Source organism: Gossypium raimondii, chromosome 1 (assembly GCF_025698545.1).
Source record: "Gossypium raimondii isolate GPD5lz chromosome 1, ASM2569854v1, whole genome shotgun sequence".
Classification (NCBI taxonomy): Eukaryota; Viridiplantae; Streptophyta; class Magnoliopsida; order Malvales; family Malvaceae; genus Gossypium; species Gossypium raimondii.
The window spans coordinates 29,537,166-29,548,153 of NC_068565.1; the positions used below are offsets into that span (position 1 = coordinate 29,537,166).

A 10,988-nucleotide genomic window follows, 5' to 3' on the forward strand; every position below is an offset into this window, starting at 1 on the left:
ATTCCAAAAATTAGTGAGTTAACCGTCACCAATGGACCAAAAAAATGTTATTAGTTACCTCTGGCCAAACTGCATTCAATGATCACCAAACGAAAGAATAGTTGCTCGTCGCAATTGAGGTTGGAACTAGCCCTTGAACACGATACTTATTTCTTAACACTTGAACCCACAGTGCATCTATCTTCGTAAGTAATTGAAAACTTAATTTCAATAGAAAAACTTTGTTTTGATCCACCAAACTTCGTAGTCTAAGCCCCAAAATCGAGAGATTTGCAATAGTCCTGCCAAGAAACAAGCGTCTGTCTCCTAGCTTCAGAGCTAGTACCCCAAACAAAGTTACGTGCTAATCTCTTGATCTCCTTACAAATTGAAACTGGTATACGTACTGTACTCATGAAGAATATGGGAATTCCTAGTAAAACAGACTTGGCTAACGTTATTCTCCCCGCCAGTGACAATTTTTTTTGCTTCCCAACCATTGAGTCTGTTCCTTACCTTATTAACCACAAACTCAAATGTATTCATTACAGTTCTTTTATAAAGTAGTGGTATTCTGAGATAACTTCCCAGATCATTAACTCGCACAAACCCCATCTCATTGCAAATTGTTGCTAATAAAGTATCCAAAATGTTATCAGAAAAAACACTTGTGATTTGCTTCTATTTACCTTTTGACCTGAAAAGTAACAAAAATTATTAAAGATTCCATTGATAAAAGTTTCCTACCTCTTATCCACCTCACAAAACAACATGAGATCATCGGCAAAAAATAGATGTGATAAACCAAGACCACTCATTGATAATCTCAACAGGGAGCAAGTTTTTTGTTCCACTGTATTATCAATACAATGCCCTAGTCGTTCCATACAGAGAACAAAAAGATATTGAGATAAATGATCTCTTTATCGAATGCCACGCATCGGTCTAAACACATCCGTCGCTATACCATTGCAAAGAACCTGTAAAGAAGATGATGACATACAATTTAAAATAACAATAATTAACAACCGCGGAAAACCAACTTCAAAAAGAGTATCCTCCAAAAAATCCCATCTAACTCTATCGTAAGCTTTCTCTAAGTTGATCTTCACAACCATCTAACATTTCTTTCTTTTGCAATTCTTCATAGTATGGACGACCTCTTGGGCAATGATGATATTGTCAAAGATATTCCTCCTCACTATAAAACTTGCTTGGTTCTGCTTAATCAAGTTCCCCATCAATGAACGTAATCTATTAACAATCATTTTGATAACAATCTTGTACAAGACGGTGCATAGTCCAATAAGCGTAAACTGAGTAACCAACTTCGGACTTTGAATCTTAGGTAATAGGACAATCAATGTTCTATTCAATTAGGATCCAAGTGTTGCCCCCATAAAACTTGTCGAACGAAAGAGCAAATCGATACACCAACCATATCCCACTGAAATTGATAAAATTTTGCATGGAACCTGTCGACACCTGGAGCCTTAAGTGGTGCCATAATAAATACATCTCTCTTAATCTCATCATTTGTAGCCGTTACCAATAAGCCATCTTGCTCACTAGTAGAGAGTGACATAAATTTGCCCCGAAACAGATACAAACCATTGACCCAGTAATCCACAGTATAATCCCTAAAAGACTCTATTGCATGTTGACTTAACCTCTCGTCCTCAAAACATCATTCATCATTTCCTATTTTCAACCCTTCAATCTGTTGCTCCTACGCCTAGCTTGTTGGAAAAAGTGAGTTTTAAAAACGTAGCGAAAAATAAATTTAGAGAAAAATCAATGTTTGAAAAATTTTCCAAAACAAGATCTTAGTTGTGATATATAAAGTAATAAACACTTAAGCAAAATTGTACCTTTTCGATTCGTCTAGGATGAGCGTTTCGACTGAGTAGTCTTCTCCACTATCCTCAAGCTCATGTCTACTGAGTGTGGGCTCGCTTCGAATTAGAATATTTTTCAAAACAAATTACCAGTAGGGTAATTTTACAATTTCTCTAAACTTTTAGGTCAAGTTGTAAATCAGAAAAATATCTCTAGAAATTTTCTAGAATAATCTCTTCAGAGAATTTTCTCTCTATAACTTTCTTTTGAATTCAAGGGTGTGTAAATAATAACCCAAGGTTCTCTTTATATAGGGAGATTTTAGAGAGTTCAACTATAATTAAACTAAATCACTTTAATATTAAATTAATATAATATTTATCAAGATAAATATTAGATTAAATTTAATATTAAATCTTATTAAAATAATAGAATGTTTATCTACAAGATAAAATTAAATTAAATATTAAATTAATTGCATTAATATTAAATTAATAAAATAAGATAAGTATTAAATTTAATTTAATATAAAGCTATTAAAATAATATTATTTTTGAAATAATTAATCTGCAACCAAATTCTCTGGTAGAGTCCCAGTAAGTGTAACTTTTTGTAACGTAACTTTTTGTAACACTCCTAACCCATGTCCGTCGCCGAAATAGGGTTACGAGATAATACCTATCGAAACACAACATTCAGAATTCATTTCTCAATCAAATAACCCAACATTAATAAATATCATTCAATCATACACACATTGTCCTTTTTAGAGGTCTACGAGACCTTAAACATACATTAGAGAAGGTTTGGGACTAAACTGATCACATATAAAAATTTCTGAAACTTGTAAAAATTTTCTAAGTAACAGAGGTCACACAGTCGAGTCATACGTCTGTGTGCTCAGACCATGTTGCACCAAAATAGACTTGGTTTAAGCCACATTTCTCACCTTTCACATTCATACCTAAACCACATCATTTTGACATCAATTTCACATCTAATAAGCAACCAAAAATGACCATTTCATGTACATTTCATACCATTGTATATCCATTTCTTTACTACTCATCAAATGTCCATAAACTAGCTCAAAGCATTCCAACTCCACATGATTCATCATTCACAACTTACTATCAATTACATTTATCACATGCCTTAAATTAAAACTAAATATCCAACCAAATCATTCAATCTAAAACCAAACCAAGGCATACCAAAGTATCATTTCAAATTCATATTTAAACATACCATTTCTTAAGCCACATTGCCACCACATTTGCATTCATTGTCAAGCCACAAATAACAAAACATATACATGTCACTTACCAAATGTCTATTGAGATATTTGAACCATAATCACACATACCAAGATATACCATTTCACAAGGAAATTTACATACCAAACTAATATGAACATAGCTTATACACATTAAAATTTACATCATTATTAAGCCAAATCTCATGGCTCAATACATATCAAACACATATGCATAAATAGCCAAAGGTCACTTATGCACTTCATAAACCAACTAGCCTATACATGCCACATAACCAAAATCATAAAGCTTTTGAAATACCGAAACAATACCTGGATAGTGTGATGAAATCTCCAACGACTTCCAACCCGAACAAGCCTTCGAAACACTATAAACATAGGAAAGGAAACAAAGTAAGCTATACAACTTAGTAAGCTCGTATGATAATATATTCAACTTATCAAATAACACATATTAAGTATTTACAAATTACAATGTTACTCATTTGCTTTCACCGTTATACCATGAATCCATACCATAGCTAACCAAGGGTCTCACAAGCTTATTCATTTCCATGTTCATATAGATCTAATATATTCTCACCAATTTATTCACATTTACATATGTATAAGCAATTTAAGATATCCTACATTCAATCCAATATTCATTACATATTCACATTCACATTTTTGTCAGAGTTGGGAGATATCACACTATCACAGGTTATAAATGGCATTTATAGCTAGACTCACATCTGCTACATTAGTCTTAGAATCGACTAAACCGTAGCTCTGATACCAATCAAATGTAACACCCTTAACCTGCGTCCGTCGTCAGAATAGGGCTACAAGGTATTACCGATCGAAACACAACATTCATCATTCATTTCTTAATTAAATAATCCAACATTAATAAATATCATTCAATCATACACATATTTTCCCTTTTAGAGGTATACAAGACCTTAAACATACATTAGAGAATGTTCGGGACTAAACGGATCACATATAAAAATTTCTCAAACTAGTAAAAATTTTCTAAGTAACAAAGGTCACACGGTCAAGTCACACGTCCGTGTGCTCAGACCATGTGTCACGAAAATAGACTTGGTTTAAGCCACATTTCTCACATTTCACATGCACACCTAAAACACATCATTTTGGCATCAATTTCACATCTAATAAGCAACCAAAAATGACCATTTCTTGTACATTTCATACCATTATATATCCATTTCTTTACTACTCATCAAATGTCCATAAACTAGCTCAAAGCATTCCAACTCCACATGATTCATCATTCACCACTTACTATCAATTGCATTTATCACATGCCTTAAATTCAAACTAAATATCCAACCAAATCATTCAATCTAAAACCAAACCAAGGCATACCAAAGTATCATTTCAAATTCATATTTAAACATACCATTTCTTAAGCCACATTGCCACCACATTTGCCTTCGTGGTCAAGCCACAAATAACCAAACATATACATGTCACTTACCAAATGTCTATTGAGCTATTTGAACAATAATCAAACATACCAAGATATACCATTTCACAAGGAAATTTACATACCAAACTAATATGAACATAGCTTATACACATTAAAATTTACATCATTATTAAGCCAAATCTCATGGCTAAATACATATCAAACACATATGCATAAATAGCCAAATGTCACTTATACACTTCATAAACCAACTAGCCTATACATGCCACATAACCAAAATCACAAAGCTTTTGAAATACCGAAACGATAGCTGGATAGTGTGATGAAATCTCCGACGACTTCCAACTCGAGCAAGCATCCGAAACACTATAAACATAGGAAAGAAAACAAAGTAAGCTATACAACTTAGTAAGCTCGTATGATAATATAGTCAACTTATCAAATAACACATATTAAGTATTTACAAATTACAATGTTACTCATTTGCTTTCACCGTTATACCATGAATCCATGACCATAACTAACCAAGGGTCTCACAAGCTTATTCATTTCTATGTTCATATAGATCTAATATATTCTCACCAATTCATTCACATTTACATATGCATAAGAAATTTAAGATATCCCATATTCAATCCAATATTCATTACATATTCATAATCAATATAACCATATGGATTTCTTAGAATTATCCACTTACTCATCATGTGAAATTTGATACCCTCAATAAGCATTTATATAAATCAAGCACTTGCATAAACTCAAACCTTTCCATGTAATATACACGAGCTCACATCTATTTATCAATCTTCTTTCATTCAATATATGTATAAGTATCGTACGTACCTGTACCACTTATTTCATTTACACTTTTATTCTCGTCTTGACTTTGCCCGTCGAACCATTCGGAATTGCTAAGGATTCTCAGAAATCTCGTATAACTCGCACAATGTCATATCCCAGATATGGTCTTACATGCTATCACATATCGATGCCAATAGCCAGCTATGGTCTTACACGAATCTCATAACGATGCCAATGTCCCAGACATGGTCTTACACGAATCTCATATCGATGCCAATGTCCCAGACATGGTCTTACACGAATCACATAATGATGTCAATGTCCCAAACATGATCTTACACGTAATCACATCAAAGTATCCTAAGCTATTCCTAATGTTCGTACGAGACTTTCGGATGTCGTAACTTTGTCGACTCATGCTCGTACTCATCCAATCAACATTCAATTCAATTCAATGATAAATGAACATTTAGAACACAATTTAAGAACATTATTTAACATACAAACTTACCTCGTTCGTTGAAACGACGAATTAGGTCGACTAATCCAATACGTAGTTTTTCTCTTGTTTCTAGGTCCAAATCTTATTTTTCTCAATATATATAATAACAAAATTTACTTATTTAATCACTAATTCACTCAATTTAACAAAATTTACACATTAGGGAAATTGTACACTTTTGCCCTTATACTTTCACATTTTTGCAATTTGGTCCTTATCACATAAAATCACAATTTCTTGAAATTAAACACAAACCCAAGCTAGCCAAATTTTTATTATTGCCATAACAACCCACATTTTTCATTTATTCACACTTTTACCACACGATTTATCATTTTTCTCAATTCAATCCAAAATTGACACTTTTACTCAAAATCACTTTACCAAACATGTAAACTATCATCAAAATTTCGTATTTCATCATCAAAAATCAATTAAATCATGTATTTAGAAATGACTACTATCAAAATCTTTAACAGTTTCGAAATTGGAGGTACGGGCTAGCTAGATTCCGAAGCAACGATCTAAAAAACGTAGAAATTATTAAAAACCGAGCAAAAATTACTCACCAAATAAAGCACAAAACTTGGCCTATTGAAGCTTCCATGGCTGTTCATCTTTCTCATTTTCGGTGGAAGATGATGAATAGAAAGATGAAATTTGGTTTTATTTTATTTATTATCATTATTTACCTTTTTACTAAATTAACCTTTAAAATTAATCAAATTTACACAAATGCCAAACCAAATATCATCCACTAACTCACAAATGGATTAATTATCACATAAGGACCTTTACTTTAATTTTCTATAGCTATTTGACACTTTTAGCTAATAGAACACAAGTTTTATACTTTACGCAATTTAATCCTTTTTATCGAATTAACCACTTAAACGGTAAAATTTCTTTACGAAATTTTCACACGAATATTCTATCATACTGTAAACATTAATAAAATAATAAAATAATTATTTTGACCTCATATTGTTGTCCCAAAACCATTGTTCCTACTAACCCTAAAATTAGGTTGTTACACTTTTCCACTGCTCAACCATTGATGACCAACCGCCGCAGCATCGGACGCTGTCATGACCACCAAAGATCGGCGTATGCGGTGATGCAAAGTGCGACACCCTTACAAAGACCCGAGCCGATTAAACATCTGCCGATTCAGTCTAGGTCATTGACGATCCAACCAGTCCAGTCTAGCCACTGGTAGGACAATCGGCCCGGTTCGACCAGTTTTTGGGTCTTGGTCTCGGTTTTGGGCTCCCTAGCCCAATTTACGATCTTAGGTCCAATTTTCAAGTTAAATTACCCATTGGGCCAATTGTCTGACTTGAAAATTAACTTTCAAAAATATCATATTTATTTTAATTGGTTTGATTAATTTAATTTTACATGATCAAAATTAATTTTTTCAAAAATCAATTAGATTTTCCAAATTAATTTTTTAAGAAAATTCTTTAATCAAATTCTCTAGTTGAACAATTCTTACGACCACCTAATTTACTTCCACATCGAATAAATCAACTCAATTAAATTATTCTCAAAGTCGTAGAATTTAATTCTGATTCAAATGCAGTCTGATCGAGTTTTTTTTGAGCTAGCGAAGGGACCAATCAAACATATACAATTAGACTCTAGTGATTGCAATTATGTCCGGAAGCATCGTTCCGATAATTCGCAATTACTTAATCATGGAGTCAGTCCACAAGAAGTACCATAATTGAAAACTTCTTATTGTATACTCTTTACAAAAGCAATTCATCCGACTACTTTGTCCAATGACCTCGTCATGTGTGTGTTACCCTCATATGATATCTTTGATTCCTTTGAGTTAAATCCGTTCACTCAATACAATCCTATTTTATCTCATTTTCACCAATGTGTCTTCTTAATAATTAATATGATCACTGTCAACAAATGACTGTGATAAATTGCTCATTCGAGAACAAGCAACCCGTGGCCATGTTCCATATTTATCAATCCACACAATGCCAATGAGAGGATATCATTAACTTTTTAATTGAGCTATGAACTTCATTATTGCTAGTAAAGCCAGGCCATACACAAGTAATGTATCAACATACCAACTATGGGCCCGATCATCTTTAGAGCATAAGCCTCCACTTATATCAAAGCAAAGGAGTTGCATACACATAGTTAGTGATTAACTCAAGATTTAGGTAAATCACAACATGAACGTCATAAGTGAATTAATTCACAAACGGATTCAGAATTAATTCATTTTGGGTCTAGTCCAATGTATCATTCTACCAATGAATACGTCAATGTCTCTACTCGTGGAGTCAACTGCTCCGATAGCCAATACTAATCATCTCCCAATTGGAATTGTAGATGACATGATAATCCTTTTCAGTATTTGAATCAAATAATCACTTTAATTCTTTTACTTGATTACGGACTCATCTAGATTATCTACTGAAGTAAGTTGTCTTCCTCGTAATGTAAACGTTCTTTAGTTTGAACTTTAGACAATCAATGAGCTAATATTTGTTTGTCACAATTTCGCTATACATGTAAAATATAAAAGACAGAAAATTCAAAAGACATAATAGTGAAATGTGAAATTAACTTTATTTATTTATTTATCGTTCAAATAAATAGAAAACAATTACATGTTTTGTAACACCCCTTACCCGTATTCAATACCGGAATAGGGTACAAGGCATTACCAAAACACATGCACTTGTAAACGTATTTAACCGAGTTATAAAATTTCATCTAAATTAAAACTTTCAAAATAATTAACATGCTCCTATAACTTTTCACAGTATATCCTCAAAATGTTATAATCATAATAATTAGGGCTTACGAGACCCGATACATACTCATGCAATTCAATGCTTCATTTCCATTTCCTTCAATTCGCAATTTCTCAAGCTCACGATTTAGATCATATCACTAGCAATTTCCATTTAATTCACATACAATTCAATGACATCAAGTTCAACACTAATACGTATTTACCATTTAACTCAATGTTTATTGATTATAACATTCAATAACACATTTATGAAATTCTCAATTTTGTAATGAAAATATCACTTTAGCTTGAATAACAACATCGTCCTGATATAAATACACTACCACTTATCCATTTACTTTAATTCTTTTGGGCCCATTTGTCACTTACCATCCTTAATCAAATTAGGGAACGGTTACAGACAATTGAGTACTTCACTTTCACTTTGCCATAGAATAACTATGGTCTTACGTATGATCACTTATCACTTGTCCCTGATCAGATAAGTGTAGCTAGGCTACCACTTATCACTTTGTCACTTGGTCAGATAAGTGTAGCTAAGGCTACCACTTATCACTTTATCTCTTGATCAGAAGTACTCAAATCCGGCGTTCCGCTTAATTTGATCATTTATTCGATTTTTCACATTTTTATTTTATTCTCATTTCAAAAATGAATACATTTCATCATACATTGTATAATTCATGAAATTAACATTTAATCATTAAATTTCAGCCATATGAACTTATTATTTCATTATCTTTCCACACTTGTTTCTATGCACATCACACAAGATATAAGCATATCATTCAACCATAGTTGCAAGCTAGTGTATTTAAACATAACTCTTTTTGGAACTAACCACACGATAAACCATTTCAATGCATAACTTATAAATTTAACGTGGCATAGTCTAGCCACTACTTGGCCAAAGTCTAAGCAAATACACCAAATATGTTAGCCAAATACACGTATAGCATAAGCATTATAAGCATGGATGAGCACAACATTTATTCATGTATCAGGCTTACCAACATGTGTTAATTCATAAACCATTCATGACATTATTTCATGCCAAATCATATACCAAATATACCATACACACATACTATGAAACTTTTATTTTCACACATGAGCTTAAACCATGACCAATAATGCACAAATATAAGCATCATTTCTATTTCATCGTTTATCAATTAAAATCAAGCATATGACCAATTATACACAAATCATTCATATATTTCCCAATTTTCCTCCTCCTCCTCTCCATTCCACATCCTTAACGTGTATAACATACTTAAACAACATTAGCTATAATTTCACTATTCACTCACATGTATATTCAAAACTGTTTATCCGAGTCAGAGTCACTAAATTATTTTTATCTGGAGCTACAGAGCTCCAAACTAAGATCTGTTAATTTTCCCTGAAACTAGACTCACATATCTTCAAACCATAAAATTTTCAGAATTTTTGGTTCAGCCAAATAGTACAGTTTATTCTTTAAAGTTTCCCCTGTTTCGCTGTCTGACAGTTCCAACCACTCTTCACTAAAAATTAATTATATCATTGTACAGAATTCGGATGATGTTTTTGTTTGTTTTTTTCTAAAAATAGACTCATTAAGGATTCTAACCATATAAATTATAACTCATAATCATTTTTTTAAAATTTTTAATGATTTTCCAAAGTCAAAACAGGAGAACCCGAATTCATTCTGACCTTGTCTCACAAAATCTATTATATCTCATGATGTACAATTCCATTGCTCACACCGTTTCTTTTATAAGAAACTAAACTCAATAAGCTTTAATTTCATATTTTATTCATCCTCTAATTCAATCTCTAAAATTTTTGGTGATTTTTCAAAGTTACACTACTGCTGCTGTCCAAAACTGCTTTAGTGCAAAATGTTGATTTCCATTTTGCCCCAAATTTCACAGTTTATACAATTCGGTCCTTTCTCAATTAACCCCTCAATTAATCTAATTTTCTCAATTACTACTTTACCTAGACATTATAAGTTGTTACACAACTATTGAAATTCAGAATTTCCACATATAACTCTATCTTCAAACTCTTTTACTATTAGGTCCCAAACATTCACTTTCTATTCAATTCTTTCAATAAAATCAGCATATGAACAATTTAAAGCTCTAATTGCATGCTAAATCATCATATAATTCCAGCACATATTCATATCAACTTTCAACTTCTTTCATAAAATCAAAAACTACTGAATTTAACAAGTGGGCCTAGTTGTAAAAGTCATAAAAATACAAAAATTTCAAGAAATAGTCAAGAATTGAACTTACTTGTAATAAAAATATGAAGAATCAGCTTGAAGAAGCCCTTCCATGGTGTTTTAGCTGATGAGAAT

The 10,988-nt window shown here is 32.2% G+C and overlaps 1 long non-coding RNA gene across 1 annotated transcript; it reads right to left on the reverse strand.

Moving 5' to 3' along the window:
* Positions 1-2,437: 2,437 nt before the first annotated feature.
* On the reverse strand, positions 2,438-10,988 carry LOC128039699 (uncharacterized). Its single transcript, XR_008194172.1, has 4 exons — positions 10,924-10,988; positions 4,832-4,898; positions 3,407-3,462; positions 2,438-2,782 (listed from the first exon to the last, which is right to left on the reverse strand). It is a non-coding gene; the product is annotated as an uncharacterized LOC128039699 (long non-coding RNA).